We start from the raw sequence: 12,671 nt of genomic DNA on the forward strand, positions 1-12,671 counted from the left end.
CTGCAAATGTCCCTGTTGTGGGACAAATGAGGTATGATCTTATCTTGACTTTATGGAACCTGAACCAGAAGGCTCACCAAACCTCCATGTTGGTTTTCCCAACAGGTTTAGTTTCATTCAAATTTGCCACATGACTGAGAACTGTTGTTGTCCAGTCACCAGCTGTGAGAAGTAACTTGTCACAGGTCTGAGTCTCTCTTCAATGTGAATATATTCCTCCAGCCCTGGAACTCAAACACTTTCAGATCCGCCCAAAAAGAGCATTTAAAAAAACATCATGCAATGGTTGATTAGTGGGAGACAAATGGCTTTAACCAAAGAATGCCAAACATGTGACACTTGGGTTCACTGGAGGCTTCATGCACAGGAGGAAAGACCTACTTAGCTCTGTAGCAACACCACAGAAAGCCACATTAGGTCTCCTTAGAGCCTCATTACAACATTCATAAACAGACCCACTGTTTTCATCTGTAAATGCTCCAACCCCTGCTTTGTTCCTGTCACATTCCAAAGACTTATTCAGCTTAAGCCTATCTCCTGATTTATTTATCCAATAATCCACACATTTAGAAGAAACAGAGATTCTGTTTTACTGGGAGCCGCCTGGATCCCGTCTAATATATTTGTACAGCTGCTCCGCGTTGGGCAGGCCTTAGAGTGAAAACAGGGGCGTTCTGTGATTGACTGGCCTTGTAGGATGAGCCGAGTCATTACATTATCTTAGCTGCAGTCCATTTCGACTCTCCTTGCTTCAAGGACAACAGAAAGCCTTTTATAAAAGCGGAGGGGAAATAGCTCTTTCTTGCAGCGACGATGGGGCCTTGATTTTGTTTTTCTCCTGCCTGCCCTGATATGCAAGACTGGGACTGAAGAAAAGTGGTCTCTGTAGTCCTGATTCTTTGTCAGCAGACAGTCTTGCAGTCCCTTGGTGCAGGCAGGGCACAATGAGACCAAGTTTTTTGGTTAGCTGATCAGCACTAAGCTCCTTCTGACTCATCTGAAAGGGTCTCTGCTATGTGAGAGAAACAAGAGATCCCACCGAAGACGGGCACCCCGCCAAGTGGGTCTACAAAGTGGGCAGAAGAAGGGGGGGGCCGCAGATGGGAATCCTAGACGGCTGGCTCCCTAATGGGGATTCCAGGGCATTACAGAGGAATAGGAGTCAAAACAAAGCCTAACACAAAATAAACTTGAGCATGAAAGATTAAAAAGGAGCCGAGCTGGGTAGTTAATCCCTGATTCTTGGAGCTCAAAGCCAGCCTTTAGGCAACGAAACACTCGGCTACCACGGTTGTCTCATCTGAATCTGAGACGCAACTGTAGCGTGTCAAGACAGAGCGTTAGCGGGGAATACGAGCACATTTTTAGAAGTGGAAATGTATTGCCTTTACCTAAGGGCAGCTCAGCGTGTATGACTGAACATTTACAAGTACCCCAAGTAGTTTGAATTTAGATAGAGGAGCTCCTGCAGTCCCTCAGTGACGAGCGCCGCGCTGATTTACTGCTCTGCTGGGACTGAACTGGGAGGATGATACTGTCAGGAAACCTAAGGCAATCCTGTCTGAGTTCAGGAGTTATTTCTGAGATTATTTGTTATATCTTTAGATTTTATAGTTTTTTTTAAGTTATATTTTTGGGGGCTTTAGTGTCTTTATGATAGGACAGCTGAAGAGAGACAGGAAACATGGGGAGTGGAGAGACATGCAGGGTAAGTGCGCGGCCAGGAGTCAAGCCGGCGACCTCAGCGACGAGGACTGTAGCTTCTGTACATGGTAGTGTTGTAGTCAAGACCACATCAACCGAGACCAAGGCTGTTTTTGAAACCGCCTACTATACTAGCAGTGTGTACTGATTTGGCCAAAGTTCAGTATGTAGTAAGTGAACAAGAGATAAATCTGCAGTATGATAAAACTCCCCAGATGTCTACTGATTCAGGAATATTTCCCAGCATGCATCGGACCAGTTTGCCTCTCGTACAGTTTCCCACGTACAGTTGGCCGGTGTGTGGCCGGTGTGTGGCCGGTGTGTGGCCGGTGTGTGGCCGGTGTGTGGCCGGTGTGTGGCCGGTGTGTGGCCGGTGTGTGGCCGGTGTGTGGCCGGTGTGTGGCCGGTGTGTGGCCGGTGTGTGGCCGGTGTGTGGCCGGTGTGTGGCCGGTGTGTGGCCGGTGTGTGGCCGATGTCCGGGATCCCGGAAGTGCTGTGAATGCGGGAAAGACAAAGCCGTCGAGTGGACCAATCACAGAGCTTGCGGTCCGCGTCGGCTCTACGCGTAGTTACATTTTAGAGGAGGTGCACGTCAGCTACGTGCGTAGGCCTCTGCGTAGGTACGGGAGCTACGCGGACCTACGGCGTAGGCTACGCCGTCGATTCGACGCAGAAGTATAAATCAGCCTTTACTGTCATCCTTCTGTAAGGAACCTTGGAGTTATTTTGGACAGTGACTTTAAGTTTGACAAGCAGATAAGCTCTTCTTCCGGTTGAGACTATTAGCAAAAGTGAAGCCTTATCTTCCCAGAAACGATTTCCATCCAGAGAGTGATTCACACCTTTGTTACTTCAAACTTAGATTACTGTAACTCTTTGTTTGTTGGTCTCAACCAGTCAGCAGTGCGCCGTCTACAGGTCGTCCAAAATGCAGCCGCCCGCCTGCAGACTGGAAAGAAACGGCGGGATCACATCAGTCCTGTCCTTGCATCTTTGCACTGGTTGCCTGTGAACTTCAGGATTGAGACGGCCTTAACTTTGCACCCATGCCTCTTTGTTTGAGTTTGAATGGATAATTGGGTAAATTGCATAAGATGAAAGGTTATATAAAGCGTCCCAAGACATAGAAGAAGTCTTTCCTACTGAAGATTTAAGTGCTTATTTCTTATGCTGGATATCTGAATTATAAAGGCAGATGTGTCGAGTTTGTTTATGTAACATGACCTCTGGCAAACAGAGAGCACTGTAACTCTGGGATGCAGCTTTAAATCTTTCTATTGACATTCAGCCAGAAACCTTCCGTTTAACCCTCACACTGAAGAGGAGAGCTATGTGGAACAGCTCCTCCTCTGACTCCCTCTCTCTGTCTTATTCACTGGATAAATATCTAATGGCTGGATGGTCTATTGAGTTGTGTTTTCCAAATCATTTGGCTGCAGTGCATGTTGGAGAGTGATAGCGTGTATTTGTGCCCATGTGCATACACTGTGTCTTTCCTGCGTCTTCCCGGGGCATCTGTGCCTGTGCTGTTACAGCGTTCTCTGCTCATTTCATCTCTCCCTAGAAGACTCTCATGCTTCACTGCTTTCTCCACTCTCTTTTTTTTTCCTGCTGTGGCTGAAAGAGCGGCAGGCTGTCACTGCTCCCTGGGCTCTGACTGACCACAGCCAGCATGCCAGCATCGCAGGCCGGAGCTCTGCAGCATCACTCAGGGGAGACGTGGGAGCCGTGCAGCAGCCTGTGAGGAGAGAGCTGCATACTTTTTCAGCACATTGTCAAACAGCCCCCTCCTCTGCTCACTGCTTGTTACACTACAGTGTGTTGTTTGCTTCTCGGGGAGGCTCAGGTGAAGAGCAAAGGAGGAAATATAGCGAGAAATATGGATTTCTGCGGATTGATTTCAGACATGAATTGTGATAATAACACTGCCTCCCTGGTCGATAGGAGAGAAGATGCTCCAGCAGGCTATCAATATGTGCTTGAGCCAGGGCTTTTTAAATAGGCCTCATCATGGGTGCTCTGATATATGGAGCATGCCTTGTTACAGTATTATTGTGTATTTGGACTGAGGTTGTTTGAGGAAATCACTACTCAGCAGTATCCCTCTCCTGCATTGACTGGATCCTCAGAAGAAAACAAGCAATGTGAAACTTCAGTAATTTGTTTGTTTGTGAACGGTGCCATGCAGTGTACAAAACATGCAAATACAAACCTCTGACTGAGACCTGCCAATCACATCATCACTTAACTGAAAGAATAATCTCTTGCAATCAAGAGCTGGTGCATGAAGCTGCACTCACCTGCACGTGTAGTATGCACTCGTGGGTTGTGTGTGCTCAGTCAGACTCCAGGGGTGGGGGGGAGGCCGGGAAGCCGTACAGTACATGGGACAGAGGAGACGGTTAATGCAGGTCTCCCTGTCGTGGTTAGTCATGGAAGGCTGCTGCGATTCTTCCCTGGAAGCGAGCTCAGCATCTGTCAGGCAGAAAGAGACAGACTGTGTGGAGGGGGACGCCACCATCTGGAAGCCATTCAGCCTCAGATTCTGTTTCATTTTGGAGACCGTATTTAACACTCTTTCGACTGTGACCTTTACAATAAAAGGATAGCTATGTTTACCCAAAACATCATTATTGTTTCATGTAACTTAGCCTTCCCTTTCAGTCTGTGGGGAGTGTTCTGTTGAGACAAAATAACTAGTCTCATGGGTAAATAGCAGAGGAACACAGGCAGCGTTTACTTGTTGACTAATGATCTTGTGAGCAACTGAGCCTCTCTTTTGTTCCTAATTTGACGTTGACAGGCCACCATTTGATGTTTTCTGAAAGTATCTGTCATTAAGCTATTTCTGGCGGCGCGCGGTGGGCTGGCAGCTGTCAGTGTGGACAGTGACAGGGTCGCAGGCTGCATTTAGTGGCCTCCTCGCCGTCTCCCAGGCGGCCCCTGGAAGTGCTTTGCAGTCATAACACGCCGGCTTCGGAGAGGATCCAGCAGGGAAGCCACAAATTGCCCGTTGAGAACAAATGCTGAAAGCCAAGTGGATTGGAGATGAATGGTGTAGAAAGATAGGATTAGCCACCCTTCCTCTGTGGGCTCATTCCAAGGCTGCTTGGTGCATTTGTTCCCTTTCTTTTTTTACCCCCAAAATGCATTCTTGCACATAATAACTTCTGGTATCGAAGATGACAGCCGATTGCCCCTCGTAGATAATCAGTTTAGCTCGACAGGGACGGCAAATGAAGACCAAACAAACACTGTGTGGTTGCAGAAGCGAGCATGCCCCTGAGGTGTCTTCCTGGAAATCAGCACACTCATCTTTGGAGGGCAGGTTGACTTTAGAGTCGAGCATCTCCTCTCCTCGTGTGAATGATATGAAACATGCTGTAAAAACTTTACTGCTCCACCTTTATTAATGTAGGTCAGTGGTTATATTTGAAAATGTGTTTTTTACTGCAGCATTTAAGTGCGCTGGAGGGTCCGCCATTATTTATGTTTCCAAATACTACCATATCAAACTTAACGACTTTGTTCTCCACCCTTTTTCCATTTTCGGTGCACCGACTCCCCGAGTGATTAATTAATTCTCATTTATGCTCCGAACACATCGTGCACAAACTTTCTACCCGCCGCTTCCTCACCCTTTCTCGTAAATTACTGTCCGTGAGAGCGAGTGACTCTGGATTTAATTCTATAATGGCTGAGGGAAGTGAAGAGGCTTGATTGTGCACATACTTGGCTTGTGATTACAGTAAAGTAAACTGTGTCATTAATTGGAATGGAAGACTGAGAGGTTTACTGCTGATCTGCTTACACTATACGCCGTCGGTCTCACGCCACCCGATATTCCACTTATACGCTCATGCTTTGAATTCCTCTGCACGAGAATCCAAGCTCATTTTCTGTGTGACAATATTTGGAGAACTTAATTTGCAGGTGAACTGTGGTCTCTCTGCGGACCGTCACAGGCACTGGTAATTATTTAGCTCAGGTTTGAAGGAGGTAAAATAGATTCTTTGATTGATGCTCCCTGCAGACCCTCGTCTTCTGCTCACATATCCCTGAGATTTACAGACGATCAGTTTTTAGTAGTCTGCACATTTCTTCTCTGTACTTTGACTGCTGCACCTTTTATCAGAGAGAGAGAGAGAGAGAGAGAGAGAGAGAGAGAGAGAGAGAGAGAGAGAGAGAAGGAGAGAGGGAGAGAGAGAGAGAGAGAGAGAGAGAGAGAGAGAGAGAGAGATAGAGAAAGCAAAGGCTACTTTCTTCTTTCATCAGATATTTTTTTATGGTTTCAATCAATCTTTATTCTTACAGCGCCAAATCACAACAAATGTTCTCCTCAGACTCTCTCCAAACAGAGCAGGTCTAGACCGTACTCTGTTCTATTATTAACAAAGACCCAACATCAAGACCAGGATCAGATCCAGTCCCCTCTTACAGACAGGACTCAGTCTGATCTCATCTTAATCCACCATGAGCAGAGCACTTTGCAGCATTTAGCAAGTTACAGTGGCAAGGACAAACTTCCTTTAACAGGCAGAAACCTCCAGCAGGACCAGACTCATGTTAGACACACATCTGCTGAGACCGTGTTGGAGAGAGGGATAGAGGGAGATGAAGAGAGAGAGAGAGATGATAGTGGGGAGACGGATAGTAGTAGTTGTAGCAGCTGGAGTCTGGACCACGTCCACAGCAGCAGAGATCCAGAGGAACCTACGAGACAAGGGAGCTCAGGGACTCCAGAAAGGTCTAAGAAAAGAGAGAAGAGAGGGAGACCAGAAGAAAGAAAAAGAGGAGAATAAAGGGTGAAGGAATGACAGAAGGAAAGGATGGGATGAGAAAAGGAGACATAAAGGATGAAGAAACATGGAAAGAACAAAGACAGAAAGAAGGAAGGAAGGACAGCAGGAAAGGAGGAATGATGGAAAGAAAGAAAGAAAGAAAGAAAGATCCAAAAAAAGGAATCTACAGCAGAGATCCAGAGGAACCTACGAGACAAGGGAGCTCAGGGACTCCAGAAAGGTCTATGGTTAGTAACTTTAATGGGACAGGAAGAGTTAAAGTGAGAGACAGGCAGAGAGAGGAGAGAGAGGGAAAGACAGGATCCCAGTGTGTCAGTCTAAGCCTATAGCAGCATAACTAAGACCTGGTCCAAGCCTGATCCAGCTCTAACTATAAGCTTTATCAAAAAGGAAAGTTTGAAGCCTACTCTTAAAAGTAGAGAGGGTGTCTGCCTCCTGGACCCTGACTGGTAGATGATTCCAAAGGAGAGGGGCCTGATAACTGAAGGCTCTACCTCCCATACTAGGCAGAAACCTCCAGCAGGACCAGACTCATGTTAGACACATCTGCTGAGACTGGGTCGAGGTTGGGAAGAGGGATAGAGGTTTTGTCACAACATTTGAATCCGATTAATGGTACTTTTTACTACTATTAAGACTAAGATATTGAGTGCATTTGTCTGAACTCAAGTTTCTCGGTTTGATCGGGTTTTTTTAAGTGTTTTTTTGTGTTTGTGCATTTAAACATCAATTTCAGACACCTGCAGACTACCTGCATGCGTGTAGCCTCAGCCACATATCACAGTCACGCATCAGCAAAACAAATACAACGGTGGAAACGAGAACTTCTTACTTCTGGAGCATTGAAGACGCTGAGTTTTGTCTTAAAGTAATGGAATAAATGACCTCTGTCCATGGCTGAAAGGGCCTAAAATGCACAGAACTGAAGTCTGGAGCAATGGTGGCTGACAGGAGAATTATGGCCAGTCTGTCGTCTTTGATGAACATTTCTTTTCTATATATATTCTTGTTGAAATTCTTGATCCAAGATGGCTGAGCGCATGGATGCTGCAGCTGGTTGCTCCATCATTAGGTGCATTGTTTTTGGCACCTAATGAAGACTGCACCTTTCAATTTCGTTGTACTTGTTGCAATGACAATAAAGGCTATCCATCCATCCATCCATCCATCCATCCATCCATCCATCCATCCATCCATCCATCCATCCATCCATCCATCCATCCATCCATCCATCCATCCATCCATCCATCCATCCATCCATCCATCCATCCATCCATCCATCTATCTATCTATCTATCTATCTATCTATCTATCTATCTATCTATCTATCTATCTATCTATCTATCTATCTATCTATCTATCTATCTATCTATCTATCTATCTATCTATCTATCTATCTATCTATCTATCTATCTATCTATCTATCTATCTATCTATCCTAAGAAGAATTCTCCAGATCTCAATCCAATCTGTGGTTCTGATCCATGGAGGCTCCACCTCAGAACCTCCACGACTTAAAGGATCAGTGCCAGACACCACAGCACACCTTCAGAGGTCTCCAGGAGTCCAAGTCCAAGAGGTGGACCTTATTAATTGACAATAAATCAAAGTAGTTTAGCATTATTTCCACAGTGTTGAAGTTAACTGTAGAGCCGGATCCCGACTGCAGCACTAATGAGGAAGATCCAGCACCGCACATGTCAGAGGGAGTCCCCGAATCAGCATTTAGCTCTAACATGTGATTATACCCCGTCTCTCTCTGAGGCCAGTAGAACAGCGGCTGCTCGTAGCCCGCTTCCCCATACACTACCTGCATGCATCTCCAAAGGTTAATTAGACAGAAGCCTCTAAAAGGTCACGCCGCCGTTTAAATTATCCATTGCTATTTGTCTGATCCGAATCATTGGCAACAGTGGGCCAATTAGATCCAATTATCCTGATAGTGGTTGTGGTTGGGCTGCCACCTAGGCTACGTTAATGGCCGCTGGAACCCCAATTACCCCAACACCCTGATTCAGAATTAGGCAACCACAGCGGGAGGAGTCTCACGTCTGGGTAAAGAGGGGCAAGCCACGCCACATCACCTTCCCCCTGACATTCTCCTCACTCCAGGGAAGACTGCAGAACTTTAAGCGAGGTGAAATATTAGGATATGTAAAATGTGACATTTCCACACACTTGGAGAGGGTGTAATCACCGTTGATGGGGATTGAAGAGGTAATCTGTAGAGTGTCTATGTGGAGAGAGCTGATGTGAGCATGCTACTGTCTTGATTACAAGCACAGGAAGAAGCTTGGAGCAATCACCAATGAGACTAAACCCCGTCTCTCCTCGGCGTAGGTCCTCCGTGAGAGAAACGGGCTGCAGCGCCGTTCTAGATTAACGCGCTCTGACAATCATAAAGGCCCTTCAAATAATTCCAGCGCTGAAGCACAGTCGAGGAGGAGAAGACTGGTGCTTGATGTTTTCCTCTGCGGCTGTACCTGGCTGTGAGGAGCTCCTGGAGGCGGCCTCCTGAATTTCTATGAGGCTCTCTTCCCTCGGTTGTACCATCTGAGAATAGAAGCGACAGCTCCAACCCAACTCAGGGACTGTCAGAGGAAGTTGTTGATTAAACAGATGCTGTTCCTGCCAAACGCCATGAGACCAGAACACCATGATAAGTTTGCATTAATTAAACATACTGGAGGAATGTGGCAATACTGGAAAACAAAAAGCTTCTCGCCTGTTGTCAACTCTGCAGGGACGAGACTCACTCAACACTCTCTCTAGAAAATACAAGCAGGAGTTTAGGGGAGGAAGACTGTAGTTTGGTCTCATTCAGATCAACTGCATTGTGTTTATGAGTCATTTGCAACAATGCTGTTCACTGCAGATCCTGTGCAGAGATGGTTTCATCAGAAATAGAATCTAACTTTGAGGAGAGAGGATTTTACACGCCTTCATCTCATCCCCCTTCAAACACTGCTGCAGCCTTTTTTTATTTGTGGGTATCAAAAACATATTGATCGGCTCCAGAGCGTCCAGAAGTCAGCTGTCAGGATTCAAACTCTTATTAAATCACTCCTCTTTAAACCTCCTCTCACTTCCTCCTCCTCTCATACTGTTTGGATCTAACTGATAACTTTCACCCCTCTTCTCCCCGCTGTGACTCTGACCTCTTCTTGTCGTACGAGCTGAGACATATGACGTTTTTGAGGAGAAGTCTTCAATCCCTTTCAAATTCAACTAAAGACTTAAAGGTACAGGACAGAGAAGAACCTGCTGGAGGAGATCAGGTTAACTGAGTCAGTGACGTCTTTTAGAGCCTCTCCAGAATGACCTCCTGTGTGAATTTCTATTGTTTAAATGTGTTTTTATTCCCTTTATTTCACCAGCCATGTATTTTTACAAAGCTTTCAAACATTGATTTTATTCATCAAGATTAATGGCAGAATTTTAATCTTTATTTGAGATTAAAATTCCATAATTTTGCATTTTTAAACAGGATCAAATTAATGCACTGAAATGTTCTTTATGAACTGACTGTTAGATTAATTATTCAGATAAATGCTGCACTGCTGCTCCACTGTGAAACCAGGATTTATAGGCAGGAGACCAAATGCTGTTTATTTTAATTTATTTTAAAAGAAAGTTAGTTTAGTTTAAAAGTTAGGATTAGGGTTAGGGTTAGGGTTAGGATTAGGGTTAGGGTTAGGATTAGGGTTAGGGTTAGGGTTTGGATTAGGGTTAGGGTTAGGGTTAGGATTATGGTTAGGGTTAGGGTTAGGGTTAGGATTAGGGTTAGGGTTAGGGTTAGGGTTAGGGTTAGGGTTTGGATTAGGGTTAGGGTTAGGATTAGGGTTAGGGTTAGGGTGAGGGTTAGGATTAGGGTTAGGGTTAGGGTTAGGATTAGGGTTAGGGTTAGGGTTAGGATTAGGGTTAGGGTTAGGGTTAGGATTAGGGTTAGGGTTAGGGTTAGGGTTTGGATTAGGGTTAGGGTTAGGGTTTGGATTAGGGTTAGGGTTTGGATTACGGTTAGGGTTAGGGTTAGGGTTAGGGTTTGGATTAGGGTTAGGGTTTGGATTAGGGTTAGGGTTTGGATTAGGGTTAGGGTTTGGATTAGGGTTAGAGTTTGGATTAGGGTTAGGGTTAGGGTTAGGGTTTGGATTAGGGTTAGGGTTTGGATTAGGGTTAGGATTAGGGTTAGGGTTTGGATTAGGGTTAGGGTTAGGGTTTGGATTAGGGTTAGGGTTAGGGTTAGGGTTAGGATTAGGGTTTGGATTAGGGTTAGGGTTAGGGTTAGGGTTAGGATTAGGGTTTGATTAGGGTTAGGGTTAGGGTTTGGATTAGGGTTGGGGTTTGGATTAGGATTAGGGTTAGGGTTTGGATTAGGGTTAGGGTTTGGATTAGGGTTAGGGTTAGAGTTAGGGTTAGGGTTAGGATTAGGGTTAGGGTTAGGGTTAGGGTTAGGATTAGGGTTACGATTAGGGTTAGGGTTAGGGTTTGGATTAGGGTTAGGGTTTGGATTAGGGTTAGGATTAGGGTTAGGGTTTGGATTAGGGTTAGGGTTAGGGTTTGGATTAGGGTTAGGGTTAGGGTTTGGATTAGGGTTAGAGTTAGAGTTAGGGTTAGGATTAGGGTTAGGGTTAGGGTTAGGATTAGGGTTAGGGTTAGGGTTTGGATTAGGGTTAGGGTTAGGATTAGGGTTAGGGTTAGGGTTAGGATTAGGGTTTGGATTAGGGTTAGAGTTAGAGTTAGGGTTAGGATTAGGGTTAGGGTTAGGATTAGGGTTAGGGTTAGGGTTAGGATTAGGGTTTGGATTAGGGTTAGAGTTAGAGTTAGGGTTAGGATTAGGGTTAGGGTTAGGATTAGGGTTAGGGTTTGGATTAGGGTTAGGGTTAGGATTAGGGTTAGGGTTAGGATTAGGGTTAGAGGTAGGGTTAGGATTAGGGTTAGGATTAGGGTTAGGGTTAGGGTTTGGATTAGGGTTAGGGTTAGGATTAGGGTTAGGATTAGGGTTAGGGTTAGGGTTAGGGTTAGGGTTAGGATTAGGGTTAGGGTTAGGGTTAGGATTAGGGTGAGGGTTAGGGTTAGGGTTAGGGTTGGGGTTTGGATTTGGATTAGGGTTTGGATTAGGGTTAGGGTTTGGATTAGGGTTAGGGTTAGGGTTAGGGTTAGGGTTAGGGTTGGGGTTTGGATTTGGATTAGGGTTTGGATTAGGGTTAGGGTTTGGATTAGGGTTAGGGTTAGGATTAGGATTAGGGTTAGGGTTAGGGTTAGGGTTGGGGTTTGGATTTGGATTAGGGTTTGGATTAGGGTTAGGGTTTGGATTAGGGTTAGGATTAGGGTTAGGGTTAGGGTTAGAGTTAGGGTTAGGGTTAGGGTTAGGATTAGGGTTAGGGTTAGGGTTAGGATTAGGGTTAGGATTAGGGTTAGGGTTAGGATTAGGGTTAGGGTTAGGGTTAGGATTAGAGTTAGGGTTAGGGTTAGGGTTAGGGTTAGGATTAGGGTTAGGGTTAGGGTTAGGATTAGGGTTAGGGTTAGGGTTAGGATTAGAGTTAGAGTTAGGGTTAGGGTTAGGGTTAGGGTAAGGATTAGGGTTAGGGTTAGGGTAAGGATTAGGGTTAGGGTTAGGGTTAGGGTTAGGGTTAGGATTAGGGTTAGGGTTAGGGTTAGGGTTAGGATTAGGGTTAGGGTTAGGGTTAGGATTAGGGTTTGGATTAGGGTTAGGGTTAGGGTTGGATTAGGGTTAGGGTTAGAGTTAGGGTTAGGGTTAGGATTAGGGTTAGGGTTTGGATTAGGGTTAGGGTTAGGGTTAGGGTTTGGATTAGGGTTAGGGTTAGGGTTTGGATTAGGGTTAGGGTTTGGATTAGGGTTAGGGTTGGATTAGGGTTAGGGTTAGGGTTAGGGTTTGGATTAGGGTTAGGGTTAGGGTTAGGGTTAGGGTAGGGTTTGGATTAGGGTTAGGGTTTGGATTAGGGTTAGGGTTAGGGTTAGGGTAGGGTTTGGATTAGGGTTAGGGTTTGGATTAGGGTTAGGGTTAGGGTTAGGGTTGGGGTTGGATTTGGATTAGGGGTTAGGGTTTGGATTAGGGTTAGGGTTTGGATTAGGGTTAGGGAAACTTAAGACTTGAACCCAGGACCAGAACGACACCGACCAGAGCGGACCAGGAACCAGAACCGA

Source organism: Notolabrus celidotus, chromosome 4 (assembly GCF_009762535.1).
Source record: "Notolabrus celidotus isolate fNotCel1 chromosome 4, fNotCel1.pri, whole genome shotgun sequence".
Taxonomy (NCBI): Eukaryota; Metazoa; Chordata; class Actinopteri; order Labriformes; family Labridae; genus Notolabrus; species Notolabrus celidotus.